Raw genomic sequence first — 27,651 nt, 5'->3', positions numbered from 1 at the left:
AAGATACATGAAGATGAAAAATGAATGTGTGACTTTGCTGTGTCTTTTTTGTGCATTGTGCACAAAATCACCAAGTGCTGCCCCAGATTCTATCTGATATTAACTCCTTCCTAAAAGTATCCCAGCCTTTGCCTAACACTGACACATTTGCTAATATAATCCACCTTACAAGAATATCCATAAATTTAAAGATATCTAAAGTCTACTCTAGTTAGCTTCAGAGGGAAAAATGTCTTCACTTCATAACTGTACCTGTATACTGCCCAAAGGAAGAAAATTAAATTAGTTGTCTATTTGCAAAATAATTTGATCATACATAGTTACTGATCAGTCCTTCGTGGAGGAATATAAACAATCGGGAAAATATTAAGGACTTCCCACTCTCCCTTTCTTTCTGTCCCTAAATGATGGAACATTTTCAGGGAATAGAAGGAGTGGGATTTGAGAGTTAGGTTTCTACTTAGTTTGAAACCCAGAATTCAAACCAATCACTGCATTTTGATTCTAGACTCTTAAAATTCAAATTCAGTTAACTAATTCAACCCAATGTAGGATCATAAAGTATTACTTAACTTCATTTTGTAGCATTATGGGTCAATACTTTAAGATTCCTTCTCTCCTTAGTCAGAATGGCTATCATCAAGAAAAAAGTGTCACCAAATGTTGGCAAAGAAATGTGGAGGTGGGGGTGGGCAGGAACTCTTTTTCACTGTTGGTGGAACTGCATGCTGGTGCAGCCTCTTTGAAAATCACCATGACAAATAATCAAAAGCTAAAAGTAGATCTACCTATGACTCCACGATACCACTCTTTGGCATACACCCAAAGGGCTCAGTATGCCACTACAGAGAACATGCACAGCCATGTTCAGGGCCACTCTCTTCACAACAGCAAGGAACTGGAAACAACCTAAATGCACTTCAACCAACAAATAGATAATGATAATGTGATATGTGTACATAATGGAGTTCTACTGAGGTGTAAAACAAATTAAAAGTAATCATGAAATCTGCAGATAAATTGAAATAGAAAGTATTATGCTAACATATTCTCTCCTATTTGTAGATCCAAGCTCTGAATTTTTAAGTTTGGGTCTACAAGCTAAAAAAGCAACATCAGAAGTTTAGAAAGCAAAAGGAGACTGTGGCCCAGGACAGACAGAGCCCTATAAAGGAGGATAGTAGGACACAGGTACTATGAAGGGGAAATGGAAGAACTGAAAGGGAGGGGACATTAATGGGAAAGGTAAAGGTAAAGATATACAAATAAAAGGGATGAAAAGGGAAATAAGAGTCAAAATGTTTGAAAAAATCAGCAGGAAACATTATTTTATAAGCCTCCATAAAATACACACACATAACATATTTAAAAACATGTATTTTTAATGGATTATGTAACATGGGATGATAATGCTTACCATAAAAGCCATTAACTATCAAGCAAAAAATCCATGTTAGACATGGGAAGCCCCTCTTTGAATTATTCATAATGGGAGTCCCAGAGACTCCAAAACCAACATACAGTATTTCCAGTTGGTTGCCTCTAAGAACTTGAAGTTGAGACTCTATTTATGAAGCCAATGCATATGTCAGACATTGGACTTGGAGGAACCGACCTAAATTTCACAAGGAAGCCTCCTCTCTGAGGACTAGCTCTCATAGTATTAGAATATTCTATGCATGCTGCCAACAGAGAAAAGCTACCAACAGTCCTACCCAGCTGTTCTACCTGTGAACTAGACTAATGATGGATTACTAAGATATCCACAAGCATGCAATAGTGGAACTTTTATTGTGAGGGTAGCAAAATTTCTAATTGCAGTGAAAGTTCACTAGGCAGGGAGGAAATCACAGTTAGACTGTAATTCCTGCCAATCATACATGGCTGGTGAGGTTGTAGACACTGGAGAAGGTATTCCTGCCATTTTCATTAACCAATATAATTTCTAGCTATATTCTAAACACATATACTCAAAGATAAGTGGATGTCCTGCCCTTCATCATAGAAGCTTCTTTTTTACCCAGATCAACAACTGAACAAAATGCAGAGAATGAGTAACCATGGGATTCACAACCAAAATGGATGTATTTACAGTGCAACCATATTTCTAAGGCACAGTAAAAGTCGTAGCAGAAGTGGTGGAAAGATTGTAGGAACCAGAAGACCAGGATGCCTGGTGCTTAATAGTGTCTTTTAGACATGACAGGGAAGTGATACCAATGAAATCTCAACAATGTGGTTATCTTAGCAAGATACAAATAATCACATCACCAGCTGACATGCCAACACAGACAGGGGAAATTGCACAAGAACCCATATGTAGATACAAGCAACCAGTGGATACCAAAAGGGAAAATGCAAGACTAGGCTCTGCTAATTTAGGTCTAAATATATTTAAACAGATGTCATCTATCTACTGGAGGTGTTAGATATTTCAATACAAGGATTAAGTTTTCTGTGTTTAAGCAAAGAAAAAAAAATCATCATTAAATATTCACCTGTGGTCATTTGAATGAGAATGTTCCACCCCCAGGCTCATAGATAGTGGCATTATTAGGAAGGGTGGTCTTATTGGAGTAGGTGTGGCTTTGGTGGGGGAAGTGTGCCACTGGGGGTGGGATTGGAGTTTTCAAACCCAGTGTCACTCTCTCTTCTTGTGGTTTCCTGATAGATAGGGAGAACTCTCAGCTCCTTCTCCAGCACTATGTCTGCCTGTGCACTGCCATACATCCTGCCAGAGGACAATGGAATAAACCTCTGAACTGTAAGCCCCAATTAAATGTTTTCCTTTATAAGAGTTGCCATGGTCATGACATCTCTTCACAGCAATAAAAACCTAACTAGAACATCACCTTATTCCAAGAGAGAAACTAAATGTTGTTCTAACAATATTCCAGGCTAATTTTTCTTTTTTTAAAGACACTTGCATGTAGATAGGTTATGAACCTCTCCAATCTAGGCCAATAACTCTCTCCTATTTCACATGTATTGATTGCTTCCTTTTTACTTCCATCTAATTGCTCTGCAAAGAGTTTCTCAAATTTATTTAAATTAACCATCATTTATACATTTACTTAGTCAAGAAAACTATTTCTTACCATGCTCCTCCTATTCAATAACTCTTCAGGTCTGATCTATGCCTGGGTCTCCTCAAAGTGTGTATAAATGGATCTGAAGTCCTTGCATCCTTCATCATTTATTCCTCCTAAATTCAAACTGTCCTGAAAAAACTTCTTTATTAGTTTTCATGCTTTTACAACAAACTTACTTCCAAATAATATCTAGAGTGATTTTTAAATATGAAGATGTCAGTGTCACTTATTGTTGTCTTGATCCTCCACTGCTAATATTTCTTAGTGTTTTTCCACGGTACTTTAGATGAAATCCAAAGTTATACCATGAACAGAGTGATACTGCACATGTTGATTTTAACCCGACTTTTCATATTATCTCATACTACTATTCTTCCCTTTAGGCACTTTGCTGCTCAACTCCTTGGGCACTCTAGGTGAGCTCTCTAGTGGCTTTCTACAGAGGTACACTAGCATCATCCCCCAGGAACCCACAGTCCACAAAGGCCAGGAAAGCAGTAGGTTAAATGCAGATCTTTATCTTTCACTCCTCTCCTCCAAATCCAATCCCCCACACTCACCTCCAGCTCTGTAGCAGACCACCTAATGTAACATACCCTTATCTCTGCTCCCATTACCAGTAAACTAAGCAGATCTTTTCCTCCAACCTTCTTTCCCCATTTGCAGCAGGCATTCCCTGGGGACACAGCAGCCAGCAGTCCAGGGACATAGGGAAGCTACCTAGAGACTACCTACTTTCATATCTCACCTCCTGCTGCTGTCTTCCATATCCAATCCTCCAGTTTCACCCACAGTCCTGTAGCAGACCACATGCATATGCTGTCTCCCTTCCCTCTCTCCTCCCCTCTCCAAAGGATCATGTATATCTCCTCCTCCAACATTCCTCCCAATTCATCCTTATGTCTCAGCCTCCAACTCCAGCAGGCATTCCCTGGGAAGCCTCCAGCCAACCTGCCAAAGAAGCAAGTAGACTAGCAAAACAGGTAGGCAAGATACTTACCTCCCTTTCCTCAAAATCCAATCCCCAGTCTTGTGCCCAGAGTTAGCAGACTGCCTTTGCCTTGCCTTGCTCTCCCACATTCCAGGAGACTAAGCAGATCCTGGTGGGAGACCTTGCTTTTCTCCCTGCAGGAGACCACCTCATCATATTACCTCTAGCTCACCCAAATTCCTAAGGATCAACTCCCTATACTTAGAAACACATTGTATCTGGAACCCCTAGTGGCCACACCTTGCAGGATCCCAGAAGAATTTCCTTCCAGGAAACATGTGGCCAGTAACTCTCCAAAGAACCTGAGACGGCAACAGAAACCAAGGAATGAACCTGAGACGGCAACAGAAACCAAGAAAACAAAGACAAGTACAGATATCAGCACCTGGATTACAATCATCCCAAAACCAGATGCCTAGACACAAGTGTAAAAAAACAGTAACAGCCGGGTGGTAGTGGTGCACACCTTTAATCCCAGCACTTGGGAGGCAGAGCTAGGTAGATCTCTGTGAGTTCGAGGCCAGCCTGATCTACAAAGTGAGTTCCAGGAAAGGCACAAAGCTACACAGAGAAACCCTGTCTCAAAGAAACAACAACAACAACAAAAATCCAGTATCAGTTTTTGGAGGACATCAGCCTTCACCCCATAGTGTTCATCACTTTCCACACTAACTGACATGCTCCCTTTCCACTCTATCAACAAACAGAAGCTAATTTTATTTGGCATCAGTAATTAATAAAGTGTTTTAAACTATATTAAATGCTTTTTAAAAGCTGAATAGAAGAGATGATTCAGCAAAGTCAGAGTCAGGTTAGTTTTTGTTTTTTTTTTTTTTCAAAACACTGCTGTCCTGGGATTCATACAAGATAATAGTGTTGCAACTGCTTTCTGACTCTACTTTGTTTAGCTAATAGACAATGTAGGTCACAACATAATTAAAATTTTCTACTAGATATATTTTTTAATTTAAAAAGCTGTGAATTTGACATATTGTGTGTATTTATTATGCTTAATATATTTAGATTTACATAAAATGATATGTTTAGTGTACTTTCATCTTTACCTGTATATTTTAAAATAGTGTCTTTTCTCATAGTGGGTCTTCAAAATCTATATTAACTGACCCCAATATGTACCAGAATCTAAATCTTGACTCCAGTTTAGGATATGAATTTCAAATCAAAGAAGAACAGATAGATCTGCTTTCTCATCTACCCTAGTAAATCTCCAGATAGATTGAAGTAGTATTGAAAGGTAGGAATGGAAAACAAATGCTACATTAGCCTAATGTATCATTCATTTATGGAGACAGGAATCAATGAGATGTCACTGTTATCTGTCAAAGGCTAGCTAGTTCATGAGTGAAATTTTATGGTTAGGCAAAGTTGAAGAGTCTGCTTAGTGTGTGAAAACCCCAATTCTTCCTTTACAAATGGTTGGAAGGGAGGGCTATTAAAATGTACTGAGTTGATATGTACTCACAATTTTTTTTATATAGACAGCAATTCTATGGGTGAGCCATACAGATTTCCATGGAATGTACCAGCTTGGTCTCTGCAAGCTTCAAGGTCTGACATGATATTTAAATGTCTGTTATATTTAAAAGCATTAGGTGTGTTCTGCTTGGTGTCTCTGTGCTTTTGATCCTATCTGCACTTTTATTTGAAAAGAAACATGTCTTCACTATAAATATTTCAATTCACAAAAAAATACAATAACAGCCAGAGTTTTATTTCCCCACTAGAGCACACAACCCGTAGTCCCTGAGAAATGCAACACAGCAGAAGCATAAGACAAGGGCTATAAGATAGGCTTTAAGAATATGACAAAATTCCCTAAAGGGGAAATAAATGAATTCATTGAAGAATTCTATGAAAACACAAACAAACTGTGGAAGAATTGAATAAAATAGTTCAAGACTTTAAAGTGGAAATAGAATCAATAAAGAAAACCCAAACCAAAAAAGAAGAAAAAAAAACAAAAGAAAACACAAACTGAGGGAAATCTGGAGATGAAAAATTTAGGAACTCAAACAGGAACCTAAGAGTCAGGGCTCACCAACAGAATATAAGAGATGGAAGAATCTCAGGCACTGAAGATGACATAGAAATATGGGTACTTTAGTCAAAGAAAATGTTAAATCTAAAAGAACTCCAGTCACAAAACATCCAGGAAGTCTGGAACACTTTTAAAGCCAAATCTACAAATAATACCAATAGAGGAAGTTAAGAAACCCAGATCAAAGATACAGAAAATATTTTAAAAACCCATAGAAGAGGCCAGGCTGTGGTGGCACACACCTTTAATCCCAGCACTTGGGTGACAGAGACAGGTGGATCTCTGTGAGTTTGAGGCCAGCCTGGTCTCCAAAGTGAGTTCCGGGGGGGGGGGGAGAAAATGTCCCTAACCTAAAGAAGTAGATGCCCCTATCAAGGTACAAAAAGCATAAAAAACATCAAATAGAGTGGATCAAAAAAATGAATGTTCCTTGGCACAAAAATTCAAAACACTGAACATCCAGAAGAAACAGAATATTAAAAGTGACAAGGTAAAAAGACCAAGTAACATATTACATCAAACATACTAGAATAACACTTGCCTTGTAAATGGAGAATGTAAAATCCAGAAGAGGCTGGACAGATGTTCTACAGACTCTAAGAGAGCATAGATGCCAGCTCACACTACTAAGGCCAGAAAAACACTCAATCATAATATCTAGAGAAGAGAAGGAAAGCCATTACATGACAAAGTATAAGCAGTATCTTTCTAAAACTCCAGCCTTAAAAAAATTAGTAGTCGAAAAGTTCAACCTAAAGAGGTTAACTACACTTAAGAAAACACAAGAAATAAATTTTCCTAGACCAACAAATCATAAACACACACACACACACACACACACACACACACACACACACACACACACATACACACACCACAATAAAATAACTGGAATAAAGAAACTATGCTCATTGATGACTCTCAGCATCAATGATATCAATTCCCCAATAAAAAAAAACACAGACTAATATAATGGACACAAAAAGAGGATATCTCTTCTGCTGTATCCAAGAAATACACCTCAGCATCAAAAATAGATGCCATCTTAGGGTAAACTCATGGAAAAAGATATACCAAGCAAATGAACTTAAGAATCAAGCCAGTGTAGCCATTTCAATATCTGACAAAATAGAATTCCAACCAAAACTAATCAGAAGATAAGGAAGAGTACTACATACTCATCAAAGGAAAAACGTACCAGGAGGAAATTGCAATTGTTAGTATCTATTCACCAAACACAAAGACACCTAAGTTCATAAAAGAAACACTACTAAAACTTAAATTATATGTTGATCCTCACACATTGATACATGGGAGATTTTATTATCATATTCTTGCTAATAGACAGGCCATCCAAAAATAAATAAATAAAGAGAAATACTGGATCTAACTGACAATATTTTAAAAATGACTTACAAGTTATTTAGAGAACATTTCACTCAAACACAAAAGAATTTATCTTCTTCTCAGCAGTCCTTGGAAATTTCAACAAAAATTACCTCATACATGGACACAAAGCAAGTCTCAACAAAATCATGAAAACTGAATAACACCCTGCATCATATCTGATCACCACAGATTAAACCTGGATATCTATAAAAACAGAAACAAGAGAGAGCTTACACACTCATGGAAACAGAATAACTCACTACTGAATGAAAAACTGATCAAGACAGAAATTAAAAACCATCATCAAAGAGACCAATGAGACTTTATCCAGAAACTTATGGGAGTAGATGCAGAGTTCCACAGACAAACATTGGGCAGAGCTCAGGGAATCCTGCAGAGAAAGGAAAGAAAGGGTCAGAGGAACCAGAGGGCACAGGGACACATGGTCCACAGAATCAACTGATCAGGACTTATTTATACTCCCAGAGATCAGAGAGCCTGGAGGGCTCTGACCTAGATGCTCTACATATATGTTATAGCTGACTAGCTTGGTGTTCTTGTAAGATTCCTAACAGTGGAAGCAGGGGCTGTCTCTGACTCCTTTTTCTGCTTGTGGCACCCTTTTCCTCCTACTGGGTTGCTTAGTCCAGCCTTGATGTGATGGTATGGGCATGGTCTAATTGTAGCATATTCTGCCATGTTTGGTTGATGTCCCTGGGAGACCTCCTCTTTTCTGAAGGGAAATGTAGAAGGAGTGGATCTAGGGGAGAGGGGAGGTGTGAAGAGAGAAACTGGAGGAGGGGATGGAAGGGAATCTGTGGTTGAGATATAACATATGAGAGAAGAAGAAAAATAAATAAATAAATAAATAAATAAATAAATAAATAAATAAATAAGCAAATAAAAAGGAAAACAAATTACACTTTCCATAATTGAAGAAAAGTGAAAACACAACACACTCAAACATGCGGGGCAGAGTGAAAGCAGTTCTAAGACACAAGTTCATAGCACTAAGGGCATACATAAAGAAATGGGAGAGATTAATTATTAGGAACTTAGGAATTATTAGGAATTATTATCATACCTGAAAGATCTAGAACAAAAAGAATCAATCATGCCCCCCAAAAAGTAGGCAGAAAGAAATAATCAAAATTGAGGATGAAATTAAAAAGAAAGCAAAAAAAAGAAAGAAGAAAAATATGAATAAATGAAGCAAAAAGTTGATTTTTTGATAAAAATCAGTAAGATTGACAAACCCTTATCCAAATTAACTAAAACACATAGAGAAAATATCCAAATTAATAAAACTAGAAATGAGAAAAAAACATAAGATCAAACACCAAGAAAATTTAGAGAATAATACAGACATATTTTAAAAACCTGCACTCCAACTAATTGGAAAATCTAAAAGAAATGAATAATTTTCTGGATATATATCACCTACCAAGGTTAAATATAGATCAGATGAGCAATTTAAACACACCTATAACTTATAATGAAATAGAGGTAGTGACTAAACATCTCCTAATTAAAAAAAAAAAAAGCCCAGGGCAAGATCGTTTTAACAGAGAATTCTAGCAGACATTCAAAGAAGAGTTAATACAAGTTAATATTCCTCAAATTCTTTCATGAATTAGAAACAGAATGAATATTGCCCAATTTATTTTATAAGGACAGAGTTACCCTGATACGTAAACAATATAAAGACCCGTCAAAGAAAGAGAATTACAGACCAATTGCCCTCATAAACATAGATGCAAAAATCCTCTACAAAATATGTACAAACTGAATTGAAGAACATATCAAAAAGAACATCTACCATAATCAATTTGGCTTCATCTCAGAGAGGCAGAGATGTTTTAACATACATAGATCGATAAATGCAGTCCACCATATAAACAATCTGAAAGACGAAAAACACATGATCATATCATTGGATGCAAAACAATAAAGCCTTTGACAAAATTCAACAACCCTTTATGATAAAAGTCTTGGAGAGATTGCGGGTACAAGGACATACCTCAACATAATAAAGGCAGTTTACAACAAGCCCACAGACAACATCAACATAAATGGAGGGAAACTCAAAGAAATTCCACTAAAATCAGAAAAAAAGGCAAGGCTGTCCACTCTATGCCTTTCTATAAAGTCATAGCTACAGCAATAGGACAACTGAAGATCAAGGGGATACAAACTGGAAGGGCAGAAGTCAAAGTATCATTATTTCCAGATAATATGATATCATACATAAATGACACTAAAAAAAGGGAAATTCATACAGCTGATATTTTCAGCAAAGTAGCTTGATACAGAATTATCTCACAAAAATAAGTAGTCTTCCCATATACAAATGACAGACTGAAAGAAATCAGGGAAACAACACATTTTGCAATAGCCTCAAATAATTTAAAATATCTGGGAGTAACTCTAACCAAGCAAGTGAAAGATATGTATGATTAAAAAAAAAAAACTTTAGGGGGACTGATGAAAGAAATTGAAGAAGATATCGGAAGATAGAAGGATCTGAAGGCTCATGGATTGGAAAGTTTAACATAGTAAATATGGCCATCCTGCCAAACATAATCCACAGATTCAATGCAATGCCCATAAAAATTCCAAAACAATCCTTTACAGATCTTGAAAGGACAATTTTTGCCTTCATATGGAAATAAACAAACAAACAACAACAGCAACAAAAACAGAACAGGTACCAACAGTCCTGCATAATAAAATAACTTCTTGAGGTATTACCATCTGCAACCTCAAGTTGTATAGTTTTGAGACACAAACAGACAGATTAATCAATAGAATCGAATTAAAGACACACACATAAAACCACACATCGGTAGCCTGATCTTTGATAAAGAAGCCAGAAAAACACACTGGAAAAAAAAAGACACCATCTTCAACAAATAGTATGAGTCAAACGAGATGTCTGCATGTAGAAGAAAACAAATAGATCCATATTTATCATCCTGCAGAAACTCAGTGACAAATGAATCAAATATCACAACATAAAACCACTGAATCTGACAAACAAGAAAGTGGAGAAAAGCTTTGAACTCATTGAGACAGGAAAAGACTTTCTGAACAGACTTTCTGCCCCATTAGTGCAGGCACTAAAATCAACAACAATTTGGATCTCATGAAACTGAAAGACTTCTGCGAAGCAAAGGACACTGTCATTTGGACAAAGCAACAGCCTACAGAATGGTAAAGATTTTTACCAGCTACAAATCCAATAGAGGGTTAATAAGAAAAATACATAAAGAACATAAAACACTGGATATCATGAAAACAAATAACCCAATTTTTAAATGGAGTATCTAAGCAGAGAATTCTCCAAAGAACAAACTTAAATGACTGAGAACCACTTAAAGCAGTGTTCAACATCCTTAGTCAGAGAAATGCCAAACAAAATTACTTTGAGATTTCATCTTACACCAGTAAGAATAACGAAGATCAACAAAAGAAATAACAACTCATGCTGGTGAGGTAACACCGTTCACTGAACATTGAGAAGTCAAGCTGGCACCTACTTAGAGCCTTTATCCACATGGCAAGTGGTCTTGGTAACAGAAGGTACTCTTCATGCTACCAAAAGAGAAATGTGAACACCAACCCATCTACAAACCCTTCCATGTAAAATGGTGTCTTGCCTGTAAGATATGCTAGTACAATAGTGGCACCAACTTCTTGGAGCAACCAACCAATGTATGTTTTGAGTTAAAGCCTACTCCATGAGATGGAACCCATACTCAACTGTTGCTTGGGTGACCAACAACCTAAGATTAACCCAGAAATCTAGGATAAAAACAAATACTACTGTTCTAAGAAAAAAATAAGTAGCAATAAAATGACTCCTACAGATGTTCTGCTATACTCAGAGATCTGTGCTTTGTTCAACTCAGCCATCATCAGATCTGTGTCTTCCAGAAGCTGATGGGAAGAAATACAGAGATCCACAACCAGAAAATATGCAGACTGAGACACCTCAGATCACTCATCTCTAAACTGGATAGCCCCATCAAATACCTCCTGTCAAGGCTCAGGGAACTCTGCAGAAGGAGAGGGAGAAATTATAAGGAGCAGGGGGGATGGAGGACACCAAAGACACAAGACCTTCTAAACACAGTAGGACTGATGCACATATAAACTCAAGAGACTGAGACAGTGTGCACAGGGACTGCAGGGGACTGAAGCAGACAGGGCCAGGGAACAAAAAGGAGAAATTGATACCTTCACCATTAGTTTTCTCCAAGAGAGTCTCACCAGGGAAACAAACACCTCTTCATGGTAGACTGCATTTTCATCAGTAGATGGCCAACAGAAAATGAACTCAATGGCATCGTTAGAGGTTCCTTGTCTCATCAGTTCCTTATCAGACCTTTTTTTTGCTTCTGGTTTTTGTATTCTTCATGGGATTCCTGACTATGAATATGAGTGGGACTCTTCTTCAATACCTCTTTCTTGTGTATTTTCTTGGGCTCTTTTCCTTCTGTTTTTTGTTTTATATTGTTTGTTTGTATGTTGTCCTATTCTAATTTGGTTTTTTTATCTTATTATATTTTATTATTATCCCTAAGAATCCTGTTTGTTTTCTAATTATAGACAGAAAGGGGATAGATCCGGATAAGAGGGGAAGTGGGGAAAAACTAGGTGGAGTCAAGGGAGGGAAATTAAAATTACAATATGGTGTATGGAAAAAAATCTATTCTCAATAAAAGAAAAAAATCATAGACCTAAGTCTTGTACTTGGATATTAAAAAAAATCTAGTATCAATTGCACCATTAATGCTACTCATTATAATTCACTTCTAGAATGTAAATATTCATTTCCCATAAAAAAATTATGGTGCTTTGTTAAAAAATACTTTAAAAAAAATAATGTCGTCATGGTAATAGAGTTGAATATGGGCTCAAAGCGTTTAAGGATTGAAAATAAATGTCCAAAGCAACTTAACAGATGATAATATGTGCAATTCAAGTAAGAAAACTGCTGCCAAGGGTAGGTCTGTGGGTCAGCAATATTCAAATGGGTACCTACCAAGTCCAGCATTTATACTGATGGCAATTACTATAGAATCAATGTAGTGTTGAATATTCATAATTGCAGATACTCTAAACAACTTCCAGTTTACAGGGGGATATTTCATTGGTAAGCATACCAGTCATTCTCTATTCCTGTACTCTCTTTTCATCTTGTTTTTGGTACTGAGGACTGAATCTATAGCTTAACATTGGTTAGACAAATGTCCTATCACTAAGCTGGTCCATTCTTCTGCTTTAAATTAATCTTTTCATAATTTTGAATATGTTATACCTCCTCTCTGTTTTGTAAATCCAAAGTAAAAATATGAAACTAATATAACCTCTAAAAAAGCCCGGTGTAATGCACTTACTTGCTACTACATGAAGCCTTTTTTTTAAATTTCAAAACTTACTCTTTACTATATAAAATGATTTGGAAAATAGGCAAAATTGCACTGACAGATCAAATAGGCTCCTTGCTAGAGGATTTTATTAATAAAAACACTCAGGAGCCAGATATTGGGGTGAATGCTGGAAGATCAGAGAAACAGAACCAGGCACAGCTAATCTCACTTTGCCAATTACTCAGCTGATCTTGTTTCCTCAAACTGGAAGCCTCTGTGTCCTCATCCTAATGGTTCTCAGCTGAACTGCTGCTAAAAACCTAAAAGCTTAACAGGCTCTAGTTCCTAGTCCTCACACCTTATATACCTTCCTGCTTCCTGTCATCACTTCCTGGGATTAAAGGCGTGTGTCACCAAGCTTGGCTGTTCCTAGTGTGGCTTTGAACTCACAGAGAGACAGACAGATCTCTACCTTTGGAATGCTAGGATTAAAGGTGTGAATGCCACCATTTTCTAGCCTTTGTATCTAGTGGCTGTTCTGTTCTCTGACCCCAGAAAAGTTTATTAGGGTGCACAATATATTGGGGAACACAATATCACCACAGCTCCTGCCCAGTATTTCTGTACCTGGGTGCTGGAGACACCATCTAGAAATTCCACATTACTTTATATATAGATAATGCTTATGCATTTGGCTAAGGGCCAGCTTCAGAACTAGCACACAGATGCAACAGTGCTTTTATCTGGACGAGCATTCCAACCAAGCTCACATAACCACTTACAGCCGGGAAACCAAATGCAGCAAAAAAAATTCAAATAAAACACAGCATGGCAAGGCGTCTCCACATTCAGATTCCTATGGAATAGCATTTTAATAAATAATGAAACAGGAAAAAGCATCAGGCAAATAGTGCCTGGTTTTTCTTTGATGTGACATCAGCTGGTAACTAAGGTAAGAGCCGCATGTTCCATGGTTTCACTATTAATGTGTAAAGCTTCTGTAATATATTAAAACTGCTCAAATGAAAATGGCACAGTTTTTTTTTAATTTATTCCACAACTTAATTTTTTGTGTGGTCTCATACATTATTAAATAACTACAGGCTAGGAGCTGTGCTTGATGGTAAAAATTCAACAAAAGTGGTAAAAGCTACTTTTTACAGGATCTCAGTGGAAAAATTCAAAGTTCAACATAAAAAGTCATGGAAAAAAAGAGGAATACCATGAAGTATCAAGGGGGTTCTTACAAAGCTCACATATTCATAAAGTGGGTTTCCACTCTTGCTGGGGTGAGCAGGACAACACCGGACAGAACACTAACAAAACATGATGACATTTGAGCTATTTATGTAAAGAAAGGGACTAAAGCTGAAAAGGGCCATTCCTTTGGAAAATTACAAATAATTAAATAAGTCCAATTTATCCAAAAGTGAGAATTCAATAGCCATGGGCTACAAGCAACAACCAAAACATTAGCTAGTTTTCAGATAAGCTCACTCAGTAGCTTATCCTTTGCTTTTACATGCCATTCAAAAAAATTATATTTAATCTTGTAAAGTAGATGCAGTTATTTTACCATTTTATTAGATAAAAGAGTCCAGCGCATTGAAGAATTAAGTACCCTCCTCAAGGTAAAGCAACTGAATTTGATACTGAATAATTTTTTTGACAAAATATGCATATTTCATAAGAGAAGTCCCTGCAGGAATGAAAACACAATAAAAGAAAAGAAAGATGAACTTGGTAGGATTAACAGGAGTTGATACTTCAAAAGAGAAGATCACTGAACCTGATAGTCATAAAAACTATTTAAAATAAAATAGGAAAAAAAATCAAGATAGTGAATGATTACCAATGCCACATAGGACAATAAAATGCTGTTACCAATGGCTCTGTTATTTCCAGAGACTGGGTGAAAGTTGGGGTCATGTAGATTACTCAGCTCTCTAGTGTGTCTAAGCAGACTATAATGCGTAAATTACTGAACTTTGTTTATGAATTATATGTATTAAAACCTTATTACGTGACAAAACTATTTAAACAATGGGCAACTATCCATTTAGCTTAAAATGGAAATTCAAGGCTGGATTTGCACTATGCTAATAATTTTCACATAATACTAAAAATAGGCTTCTTGTTTTACTAAATTTCACTGTTTGGGGTATGTTGAATATTAATTTCTCCTAGCATTGGTATACAAAAGTCTTGTAGAGCTGATACTGCATGCATTTTTACATAACATCCAAATATGCTTCAAAATATATAGGGCAAGATGAATACACATGATTAATTATACATGATAAGTAGTGTGGATAGTTGTAGTGGGATATTTTGATTGCACTCTGACACTTCTGAGACTTGCAAGAAAGTTAAATCTTGAATCAGGGGGCACAGCCAGGGACTAGCTGACTGGAATTGACCATAAAGAAGCCAGTAATTCAGATAGAGAAGACGCACAGGAAGGAAAGGTTAGGGACTAGAGTTTGAGCTTCCTTTTTCAGGTCTAGGATGAGCATGTCTCTGGCTGAAAAGCAAGATCAACAAGTTGCAACTCAACCTCTTTAAGCTAGCAGGTTTTCAATGCAGCCTTTGACTCCCACATCTCATGGGTAAATAGAACAATAGAGACTTAATTTAAACCTACGTATAGTGGCTGCATGTGAGCCTGGGCCATGGGAATGGAAGCCTGGCCCCGTGGCTGCTGACTGTTGGGCTATGGCACTGCAGATGATAATTAAAATATCAGTAGATTCATGTGCAGCCACTAAGCTGACATAAAAACATCAGATAGTCTATTTGATTACAAAAATAATTTATGATTTCCATTAATCCAGACTCTATTTTTTTTCCCATTCAGATTTCATGTCAATCTTGAGACACTAGGACTCAAAGAGATCATAATAGTCTTTAAACCATCTCTGGCCACAGGATAGTTAAAGAATAAAATAGGCCATTCAAACTCTAAAGTTGTATCCCTCATAAATAAAGAGCCAGCACTCAGTGGATTTCCTGTAAGAAATATTTTCTTTTTAAAGGTAAAACTTTAAAACTAAAGCTGACATGTATAATCAAATATGACAGCATTTTCCTTAAGCTAAGCAATAGAATGCACAGCAATTCTCTGACAGTATGAAACATTTACCTGTCTTATTCTCACATTATCTATCCTTTTCTTTAGGAACAAGGATAATATTTCCTCTCAATGGAACAAGGAAAGTGGCACCTTTCCTGAAAATGCCACCATAGCACAATACAAAGGGCACAGAATGAAATATGTTAATTCATTTAGACCAATGCATGGTGGCACATGTTAAGCGGGTGTTACAAATTAAAATAAAATGCCAAGGACATAAAGGGTTGCAATGAAATAAATTACACTGAAATTCTTTCCTTATTACTTTATTATGCAAATGAAATTTCATTTGAGTTTGTTCTACTTGGAAATCGGGTCTGGAGAGAGTCTTTAAAGCTTAAATCTTTCATTACTGTGAACATAAGCATCCATGTGACACTTCAGTGTATAGGTGCAGGCTAATTCTATCAGGTACTGCCAACCAACCCAAAAACTAAATGTAAGGTGAAAAGGGAAGGGGAGGGAATTAAGTTACCTTACTGTAAAAGCATAACTTTATATGTGATTGCCAGTGGATAATGATTTTGTAAATAAATATCAGTATTAACATGAATTAACATTTATTTTAACTTTTTGGGAGAAATTATCATGCATCCTTTTTAAGGGAAAAAAAGAAATGTGGAAATTATAACATTTCAGGAACACACATAATTATATATTCTCAAGGTACTAAAAGTGTGCAAAAGAATTCTTTGGAAATTCTATCTCAGCCTGAAATTGATAAAGATTATAATAACACTTGCATTCAACAGAAAATGTGTTTCTTAAAATACTTAAAACTACAGAATTTTTTTTTATTCATAACTGATACCACATTTCACTCTGGGTAAACAGAAAATCCGTTTATAAACAAAACTGACTTATTTCAAGCTTCCTTTTTAAAATATTTCATTCAGTTTAACTTTATACAAGGCGTCTTGTTTATTTTGGATTACTTCCAGATAAAATAGTTCTTTCAGCAAAAATTAAGAAATTTGACTCTCATTAGCTTTGTTTTTCCGATGGTAACAAAATTCTCAGCACTTCAAATATTCACAGCAAATTAAATATTCTCGGCAATCTGAACAGAAATTTCCAGAGCTTCTTACTTAAAAATTCTTGCTCACCCCAGATAGATTAAGAGCTACAGCTATTTCGTCCAAAAATTGACATACATGAGGGAGGGGCTCTCCAGGCCATAAGTTAATGAGGCATATTGGCAATGGGCAGCTGCTAAGGAATGGAGTATCATTCTTTTTTAAGAGTGTTTCCAACGGTACATTTCCCATGATTCAGTGGATAGCCCCAAACCCATGAACATATGGGCAGCACTAATTGGACTTAGTAGGTTATCAAAAAATTTTAAAAAACAAGATAATGATGCTGGAAAGGGGACATGTTGTAGGGAATATGCATAAAACTGGAGAAAGGAAATAAGAGATGGATATGATCATATTTCATTTTTAAAATGTATGAAATCAAGAATAAAGAAAAATAATAAAAAACTGTCATTTGTCATGTGAATGTATAGTTACTTGTGATATTTTATTTGTGCTGAAATGTGGTATTTTATTTGTGCTTTATAAATAAAGCTTGCCTGGAGATCAAGCAGAAATGGCCAGTCGGTTTAAGTAAACGAAGTCAGGCAGCACATGCCCTTAATCCTAACACTTAGCAGGCAGGGTCTCTGTGTGTTCAAGGCCATACTAGGGAACAGAGCCAAGCATGGTGACACACACCTTTAATCCCCATACCAACCATAGATACCTGGAGATCTGTATGGACAGACAGTGACAAGGAAGTGAGGTAGCTGGACTGAGATAGCCAATGAGAGGGCAGAAAAGCAAGGCCTATGAAGGCATGGGTAGACAGGAATTGGCTCACATTGGGAAGCTGCAGAGTTGGTGAGGTAAGGTTGGCTGATGCTCGTATTTCCCTGATCTCTGAGGCTTTCACCCCTATATTTGGCTGTTTTTTTTATTATTTAATAAGACCATTTAGAAATTCATCTACAGCTACTTATTATACAAACCTTCACGAAAATGTAAAGTAATCACATTTTGTGGGGTTAATTGAACATAGCTCTCAAAGTAAGTTCAAAATTCCAGCTCTACAATGCCTCTTGTTCAAGGAGATAGAGGGTAAACTTTAGACAGGCCCCATACGATCATTATGACATTTAAGCTTCTCACCTATAAAATAAAGTAGTTATCTTCACTGACAGATGCTATGAAACCTGATCTGTTCCTGTCACTATTTTTTTTTTCTGGGTTTCACTGATTGCAACACGAGAACTTGCTGATAGAGGACTGCTCGGCTGAAACTTACATCAGAATTTGCAGTTATCAGCAACCTACTTAAAGACTTGTAAAACAGCACTGTGCAGTTGCATCACAGTCAAAAAATGCTGTGGGTACATTTATGACTTTGACGTTTTGAAATTCATTCCACTGAAAACAGATCAATATTTAAATAAATTTAGCAGTGTTTACTTACTAAGATGAGCCAAGGGCATTTCCATCGCAGCAAATGGATCATAAAGTTTTATTCCACCATATAACTTCCCTCTGAGCCTGTCGCTTTCATTCCTAATGTTTCACTTGCCTAAAATTATACATTTTAGGATAGTGTTCTTTCTTTTGGATTGTAGTGAAATACGAGAGAAAAGAAATGTTAATATCTCCCAGCACAAATTTGTTAGTGTTGAGTGTCAGGCTGCAAGAATACCAGAATGCTGAAATTGCCCTCTAGGATAATACAGGAAAGCAGACATTCTCTGTGTGAATGTCTTCGCCCTTGAGATCAAGACAAAGGATGCAATGCCACACCAGTCTCACAAAAGATATTAGCATCCATGGCACAGATATGATAAGAAACATGTAGTATATATCCATGTTATAATCAAAGTATGGAAAGAAACAACATGTATGTAACATCATCTCAGGTAGAATGCTACCGAATATGGACCAGCAGCCCCATACCAGTCACCCTGAAACGTTCTGAAAGCTGAAATGAGAATCTAATTCATTAAATTGCAAAACTTGGGGGACAAGGAACAAATTACAGTACTAAGCCATACCTTATTCTTTCTGATAACTGAATTTCAAGAAATACATCTTTACATGAGATTAAATAAATATTCAGTTATTATACAGTGCTCAATTCACTACTTAATCCCTGTAGAAATAATCTGAGACATAACTGTGGTATTTGCCCATCAAGGTTTCATCTTCATATATCAAACTATAAACTAAGAACTCTCCCTCTTAATAATATATCAGAGTATCTTCTCTTTAATGTACATGTTTTTTAAATATTTTAACACAAGGTGTCATGGGAAATCACAGCACATGTTACAGATAAGAACAAAGCTCCTTTAGTTGTCAAATAAGCTAATGGATTGGCAACTCCATCATGTCCTTTCCTTTCTTAACTTTTTTTCATTTATTTTACATACCAAGCACAGTTTCCCCTCCCTCCTCTCTTCCTGTTCCTTCCCTTTACCACCCATCTATCCACCCCCTATCACTCCTCCTCCATTCAGAAAGGGGCAGGCCTCCCATGGGAATCAAAAAGGCCTGGCATATCAAGTTGAAGCAGGACCAACCTCCTCTCCCTATATCAAGGATGAGAAAGGCATCCCAGCATGGGGAATCTGTTCCAAAAAGCCAGCTCGAGTGCCAGGGACAGGTCCTGATCCCCTTGCTAGAGGCCCCACAAACAGACCAAGCTACACAACTGTCACCTATATGCAGAGACCCTAGGTGGATCCCATGCAGACTCCCTAGCTATTGGTCCAGGGTCCATGAGCTCCTACAAGCTTAGGTCAGCTGTCTCTGTGGGTTTCCCCATCATGATCTTGAACCCCCCTTGCTTGTACAGTCCCTCCTCCCTCTCTTCAACTGGACTCCCAGTGCTTGCCTGTGGATCTCTGCATCTGCTTCCATCAGTTACTGGATGAAGGCTCTCTGATGATAAGATAATTAAGGTAGTCGCCAATCTGACTAAAGGGGAAGGCCAGTTCCGGCATCATCTCCACTATTGCTAGGAGTCTTAGTTGGGTCATCCTTGTGGATTCCTGGGAGTTTCCCTGGCACCAGGTTGCTCCCTAACCCCAAAATGGCCCTATCAAGATTCTCTTTCATTACTCTCTCCCTCCATGTCACCTCCAACTTGAGCAGCCCAATCCCTCATGTTCCCATCCTTCATCCCCTCCCTTCCACCCCCAACCCCAGTTAACCCAGATGATCTCATCTATCCTGTCATATTCTCAATACACAAGATGTTCTAAACACTATCATGAGTTCTCAGAGCCCCGAGAAAGAAAACTTGCAAAACCTGCTTAACTCTTCCCACTTGGAAAGCCTACTTCTTTTTCTATTCACATTTCAAGACATACCAATATGTTATTAATTCTCTTAGGTTTCTCTATGAACAGCATTTCTCTGTGCTTTTTAAAATATATTCTTTGGGTTTATTGTGCAAATATATGGTATATGCATATGTACTTGTTTGTACATGGCACACATATTTGTGTGCTTTGAAGTCCCGAGACAGGGTCTGTGGTTGAGCTTAAGGCTCACCAAGTTGATAAGACAAGTTGGCCAGTGAGCTCCAGGAACCCATGAATGCAACCACACATGGCTTTGTATATGGGTACTGAGGATCTGAGTCTGAATTCAGGTCTTCATGTTTGTACAGCAAGTACTTTAGCAACTGAAGCATCTCCCCAGACAAAGGAAATTCTTACTCTGTTTACCTAATAACTACAGTTTTCAGTGTTCTAAGTTTAATCCACAATTCTCTGAGCTTCATAAGAAGTTGGGACCATATACTCAACATCTTTACATGTATCTCTTCATGGGAAAGCATTTGCACTACATATAAGACTTAGTTCAATCCCTCAGCAAAGACCATTAATTTCCATGCAACAACTCAGTAAGTGAGATAAGGGGTATCCTAGACCAAGTACCCTGGCTCACCCCAAACTATTTCCACTGTCTCTAAACTACACCCTACAATTATCCTAAATCTTTTATTTCCACATCTATCAATATTCCCTATCATCTGACTGAAATGCTACTAACCTGGTAAGTATACCATTATATCTAATTATAAGTTATCATAATAACTTCCTACCAGTTGCCTTTCCACACACTTGTCAGGTTTAAAGTCTTCCTGTTTTAAATATTTCATGTCATTCCACTGATTTTAGAATTACAAGCAAAACTCAGTATCTCATAGAATGATTTGATCATACACCAGCAGACTTGATCTTGGAATTCCAGTAGTTTTCTCTACTCTCAAACACTTTCAGGTCATGAGGTTTCCTAGGCCTCAGCACAGATAAGATTGGATCATGTACCTGCTACCACAAAAATGTACCACAATTATAATTCAGTATGTAGTTCATAAAGTTTATGTTCTACATTGCCTAGAACATCTACTTCTCCCTCGATTATCAGAACATACCATCATATCCTGTACAGAATTAAGTTCCATGATCTTCCATTAAGTTCAGTTATAAAATGAAAACCTGAGAGGAGAATATAGTCTTTCTTCCACTCACTTTTCACAGAACTGTGACCAGTTCTGAAAACCTTTAGAATTTTTTTCCTAGAAAACAAATATGACTCAAGTAAAAGATGACATTGTATGTTTCTACATTTACCAGCTTCATTTTGTCTCTGCTCAGATTAAAAAAATGTCCAGAATCATAAATACAAATGTTTTATTTGTACTTATAATATTATGTACAAAGATTCTACCAAAGAATGATTATAATTTTCGTTTGTATTTTCAAAGCTATTGTTGAATAAATAGCACAGCTCTTCAATGTCCTTTTAAGCATTCAGGCATGTCAATATCTATTAAAATTGATGAGTACTACAGAAAGGTATTAGAAAGAGGATATGCATTCAGTTACTAGCTTAGACAGAGAACATAATCTCAGGTCCCTAACATCATCCAGTTGTGAATCTATTGCAATTCTGTCCTGAATAATTGGTCGTTAGTGTCTCCGGTTCACTTACACATATTGATCTGTTCAAAAGTAAGGAAGCTTTTATTGCCACATCAATTTTTGATCTTCTGCCCTTCAGCAACCTTAGACATTACTTAAACACATATGGCTAACTGAATGCCAAGCTCTACAAAGCTAACCATAATTAAAATTCAAAAATATTAATTTGGAAATTTATCAAAAGTAATTATAAATTAGTTTTAATAAATTACATGCAAGCTTTCTTTAGATGACTATAGTAAAATTTAGAATGTAAAATTACAATAAAATAATAGATTAGCTCAAATTGTGTTTGATAAATATATACAATTACTATTTTTTACCCAAATTGCAAATAAATAAAAATAAGCTATAAGACCAGCAGTTTCCTAGTGGTCATCATATACTAAAGTACAAAATGTTCTGCATATGCAACAAAATTTAATTGTAAAAATTAGTGCATGAAAAAAGTACTCTTTATTATTTAAGATGAGGAAACGGGGGGCATCCAAGGTTAAGATGCATGCCAAAGGCCTCACAAAGCAAGGTGGCAAACCACATATCCATAACCTGTTGACTTCCCATAGAAAAGATAATGTTATGGAATATTAATTTAACTATGTAAAGATGTGTTCCATTTGTTTATGCTGCAAAATATTACTTTAACTGTGTAAAGGTATGTTACATTGGTTTCTGCTGCATTTATTTAATGATGTAAAAATGTGTTACATTTGTTTATGCTATATTTATGAAAAGATGTCATGCTGTTTCACCTTCCCTGCCTAAGGCACATGATTGGTCTAATAAAGAGCTGAACAGCCAATAGCTAGGCAGGAAAAGAGCAGATGGGGCTGACTGGTAAAGAGAATAAATAGGAGAAATGTAGGCTCAGAAGAATGAGAGGAGAGAAGAATGAAGGAGAAAGAGGGATACACCTGGGCCAGGAAGGCAGGCAGCCACCAGCCAGACAGACATGGAAGAAGCAAGAAAAGTAGGACATAGAGGAAGAAAAGATAAAAAGCCCTGAGGCAAAAGGTAGATAGAGAAACAGATTTCAAGTTAAAAGAGCTAACCAGAAATGAGCCTAAACTAGGCCAAGCATTCATAACTAATAAGAAGTCTCCATGTCATGATTTGGGCGCTGGTTGATGGCCCAAAATAAGAAAGCCTGGTATAGGATAATTCAAGCAAATTCTTTAAGGTTGCAGCCAGAATGGAAAAAGACAAAATTATTCCACCTTTCTATCCCTACACTACATGTCATTGAGTATGAAGATGGAAAGTTCTGACTAATATCAAAGAGTTCAATACCTGAAGTATTTTAAGGATGATGCAGACTATGATCTATCTTTTTGCGGCCGACAAACTTAGGTTGAATTACATTTAACAATCCATTTGTAATTTTATGGGAAACTTGGCTATAATTATTGAAAGAAACTTTTTTTGAAGACCTATGAAATACATTTTGCTAGATGATGATAAGCATATGTAGTATCATTAAAGATAAAGGCACTCCACAAATAACTATGACTAGAGGCAAAATTGCTCATGATGTGATAATTCTCAGTACTTATCTTTCTAGAGGTTCCAGGGGAGAGCTCATTTGGTAGTAACTGTGAGTGTGTTCTAGAGAAACATTATAATTTCAAAAATTGGAAAGAGCTTAATCTAAAATGTGAATGTTCCTAAAATATACTGAGGACTCTGTTATTATACAAATTCCAATCTAGTTTCTTTGGGTAAACCTGAGACTCTGTGGTATTAATAAATGTTCTCGGGAAGTATTGATACTATTATTTTAAGACCCATGCTTTGGGTCTCTGTACTTATAGCCCTCTACTATAAGAAGCTTCTTTGCTGAGGGTTAAGAACAGATCTATGGGTATAGCAATATGTCATTAGGAATTGTTTTATTGCTGTGTTCATTTAGCAGTATAATAATAATAGGTTTTTCCCCTGGGAACCATGATCTATCTAAATTTCAGATCTTTGCCCTTGTTAATAATATCAGTTGTGGAGTTTATCTCATGAACAGGCCTTGAATCCCAACCAAAAGTGATTGGTTGCTTCCATAACATTTGTTTCTCTATTGGACAGTAGGAATATTTTGCTCACAGGGTTCTTAACTGCATGAGATTGATTACTTCTCTCCTCTTATGTATGTTATTGTGTCAGACTTCCTCAGAAGACACAACACACAAACATCTACTCACCCCAGATAAGGAGCCTATAACAGGCCAAAGTATGAATACTACCAAAGTCCCACTTGGTGAACCGTAGGAATATGGTGAAAGGTTACTTACAGGAGTAGGAGTGAGTCAAAGACAGCTGCACCACCAAAGCCCACCCTAGCATAGGTGACAGCTCAGAAAAGCCAGAAGCCTAGAGCACACTGCCCAGCCTGTAGGCAACTCAACAGGATGGAGAGTGTCTTTTCCAGGCAGCTTGGCTAGTTTCTGCTTCCTGCAGGTGGCTGCTGGCTGGTCTGGGCTCAAGAGTATTCTTTGAAACTTAACTCCTCTAAGAGTTTCCTCTACAGCATGACTTTTCTGGGAATGACTCTCAGCAGTCTTGACTGTTTATTTTGGGAAGGGATGGGGCCTGGTGAGTCTGGTCAGCTTGAGGGACATCCTGAAGCTATTTTGAGTTGTTTATATTCTGTCTTAAGAAGTTCCCTTCTGGGTGGAATGTTTCAATCTCAGAGGAAACGACTACTAACCCACCACATGTGTATAGCACTTCCTAGCACCATAAACACTCCCAAGGAGAGTTGAGTACCGAGTCAATTGCAGAAGTGTATGGTATCTTCAGCAACAGGACTGTATCATCAGGGTGTGGAGGGAAAGTAGTAACATTAGTAATAGCATGTACTATTTGCGGGGGTTTTGAGCCAGCAATTTTAAAAAATGTAACCTGTTCCTGGTACTGGTGATTTTATTTGATAGCATATGATGTCTAGGTAGGATATTATCTTCCCCGTTTTGGTAACACTATATAAACACATTCCATGTATGCATATATTTTAGACAGCTTCTAGAGGAGTAGATTCCCATAGGGCTTTTCAAAAGGCCTTTAGCATCAGCTAAAATGCCCATATTTCTCTTCTATGCCCCCTCTCATTTAATTTTTCTCTTCCAATTTCCCCTTTATCCATTTAGAACACCATATTCTATTTCCTCTTCCTTGGAAGACCCTCTCTTCCTCCCTGATACCTGTGGATATTCTGAATGAAACACACATATCTAAAGCTAATTAATAAGGAGACTTATAACTTACAAGGACAGTTTGCAGAGAGTGAAAGACTTTAGACCACTCAACAATAAATAGGATGTTTTTATCACATACTTCCCTTCAAGAAATCTATGTAGAAGAGGAGGCTGACTGCTGTGAAAGTGAAGGTGATGAACAACTTTAAGGAAACTGTGTTTTCCAGTCCCAACAGGACTATGTGAAATGAACTCACAGAGATTGTGACAACATGCACAAGATCTGCACAAACTGTAGCCAGACAAAAACCCACATGGAGAAGGGGAAGTGGACACAAAATCCTACAACTAGATAAGAACCCATTTGCAATTGGTAATGTCTGTAAGAGGGAAAATAAGCTTCCTCAGTGGAGTGACCCAGGGTGTGTCAAGGACACTCCACGGCAGGCCTCACGCTCAAGAGTGGTTGGCCAACATTAATCACACACCATATGGTTTGTTCATATGTGTGTATGTATTTTTCTGGGGCTAGTATTTGCTTATCTTGTTTTGAAGAGAGCTAAAAAACATGGCCTTAAGGATGCGATGAGGTCTGTGATGAATTTGAGGAAAAGAAATATGATCAATACATATTGTATGAAATTATAAAAAATAAATAAATAAATCAAAGAAACAAAAAGAATCATGCTTTGAATAACAAGATATTCAAAACAAGTAAATAATAATAGCAAATTTACAATCAGAAAAGATCAGCACGGGAGTTTTGACCTGCTCCGTTTCCGACCTGGGCCAGTTCACCCCTCCTTAGGCAACATGGTAGTCCCCCGCTCCCGGGAGGTCACCATATTGATGCCGAACTTAGTGTGGACACCCGATCGGCATAGCGCACTACAGCCCAGAACTCCTGGACTCAAGTGATCCTCCTGTCTCAGCCTCCCGAGTAGCTGGTACTACAGGCATGCGCCACTGCGCCCGGAACCATTTATGCTTTGAATATAGTCAGGAGTACACTTTTTCTGCACAGCAACCAATCAAAAAGTGTACTTAAGGTAAGTCAAACTATGGAGGGCATGAAAAATTGTTGACTATGCCCATGTTTTCTCTAAAGTGCAATACTTGATCGCAATGTTTTCCCCCAGAGAATTTCCTCTTATTTTGATGAGAGCAGTGTTGAAAAGAACTGACTCATGAGTGGCACATCAATAAAGAGCACCATGATCTGTTAGAGGGAAGAAGGTGTATATTATTAATAATATTTAAGTAAAATAATTTTACTCACTTATTCTAACTAAAATTCAAATTTATTTTAAGTGCATTCACATCAATTAACTTTTAAAGTCCCTTCCTTCCACACCATTTCTATAGAGCTCTGGATTGTCAACTCACACATCTCCATGTAATTAATTTTTGTCAAAAGCTCCTTTCCTGACCTCTAAGCTGAAATAGCCACGTAAAATGCTGTATTTACAGCTTGCTTATCTAGTTCTTATCTAGTTGCTTATCTTGTTCTGTGGAGGTAAAAATCTTTGTCACATTTGACACTTAATTCTTAGTACTTATATTTAAAATGTGTGGAAATAGTAGGTACATAGTATGTACCTATACTATATAACTATATAACTATAACATATCAATGACTGAAAAAAAGCTGTTTTGTGGTTAAAGCTAAATAGTCTGGATTTTCAGAATGATCTATATGCTCAAACCTTTGTTGTTTATAAATGTTGATTATAAATGTTTTACTCACTCAACTCACATGACTCCAGCACAGCCCACTGTTTTGAGAAAAATCATTTTACTAGCTTAATTAAAGTGTTACAAACGTCATTTTCTGCTAAATTAATACTTGAGCAGAAATTTAATTTAAGAAGACACCCAGGATATGAGGCTTGAAATTTATGAATTTCAGAGAACATCTTTAACATGATCGTAAGGAGAATCAAACCTTAAACTTCAGTGATTTCATACCAAAGGCAATCCAGCTTAGGGATAGAGCCTCACTGTGTTATAAAATTGATTAATTACTATGTACCTACTATTTCCACACATTTTAAATATAAGTACTAAGAATTAAGTGTCAAATGTGACAAAGATTTTTACCTCCACAGAACAAAGGTTCTAACAAGGTAAACATAAAACATAAAAATGTTTAAGGCAAACTTTGAAGGTATAAAAAGGTAAAGGCTATGAGAAAATTAAAACTAGATAAGCAAGCTGTAAATACAGCATTTTACGTGGCTATTTCAGCTTAGAGGTCAGGAAAGGAGCTTTGTAATATAATATTTATTTTTTCTCCTCAGCTTATCAAGCTATAACTTTTAAACAAACACTACATGAATTTAAGGTATAAAATATGATGCTAAGATATCTTTATACAGTGTGAAGTAATAACCATACCAAGATAATTAACATATCTATTACCTCAC

General features: G+C 36.8%; 1 protein-coding gene across 2 annotated transcripts in view; it reads right to left on the bottom strand.

Annotated features, from left to right (window-relative positions):
• The window catches only part of Galnt13 (polypeptide N-acetylgalactosaminyltransferase 13), a 577,725-nt gene that overhangs the window by 465,628 nt on the left and 84,446 nt on the right, over window positions 1-27,651 (bottom strand). The window lies entirely within an intron of this gene.

This window comes from Peromyscus maniculatus, chromosome 4, assembly GCF_049852395.1.
Source record: "Peromyscus maniculatus bairdii isolate BWxNUB_F1_BW_parent chromosome 4, HU_Pman_BW_mat_3.1, whole genome shotgun sequence".
Classification (NCBI taxonomy): Eukaryota; Metazoa; Chordata; class Mammalia; order Rodentia; family Cricetidae; genus Peromyscus; species Peromyscus maniculatus.
This window is presented reverse-complemented; position numbering and strand designations above follow the sequence as displayed.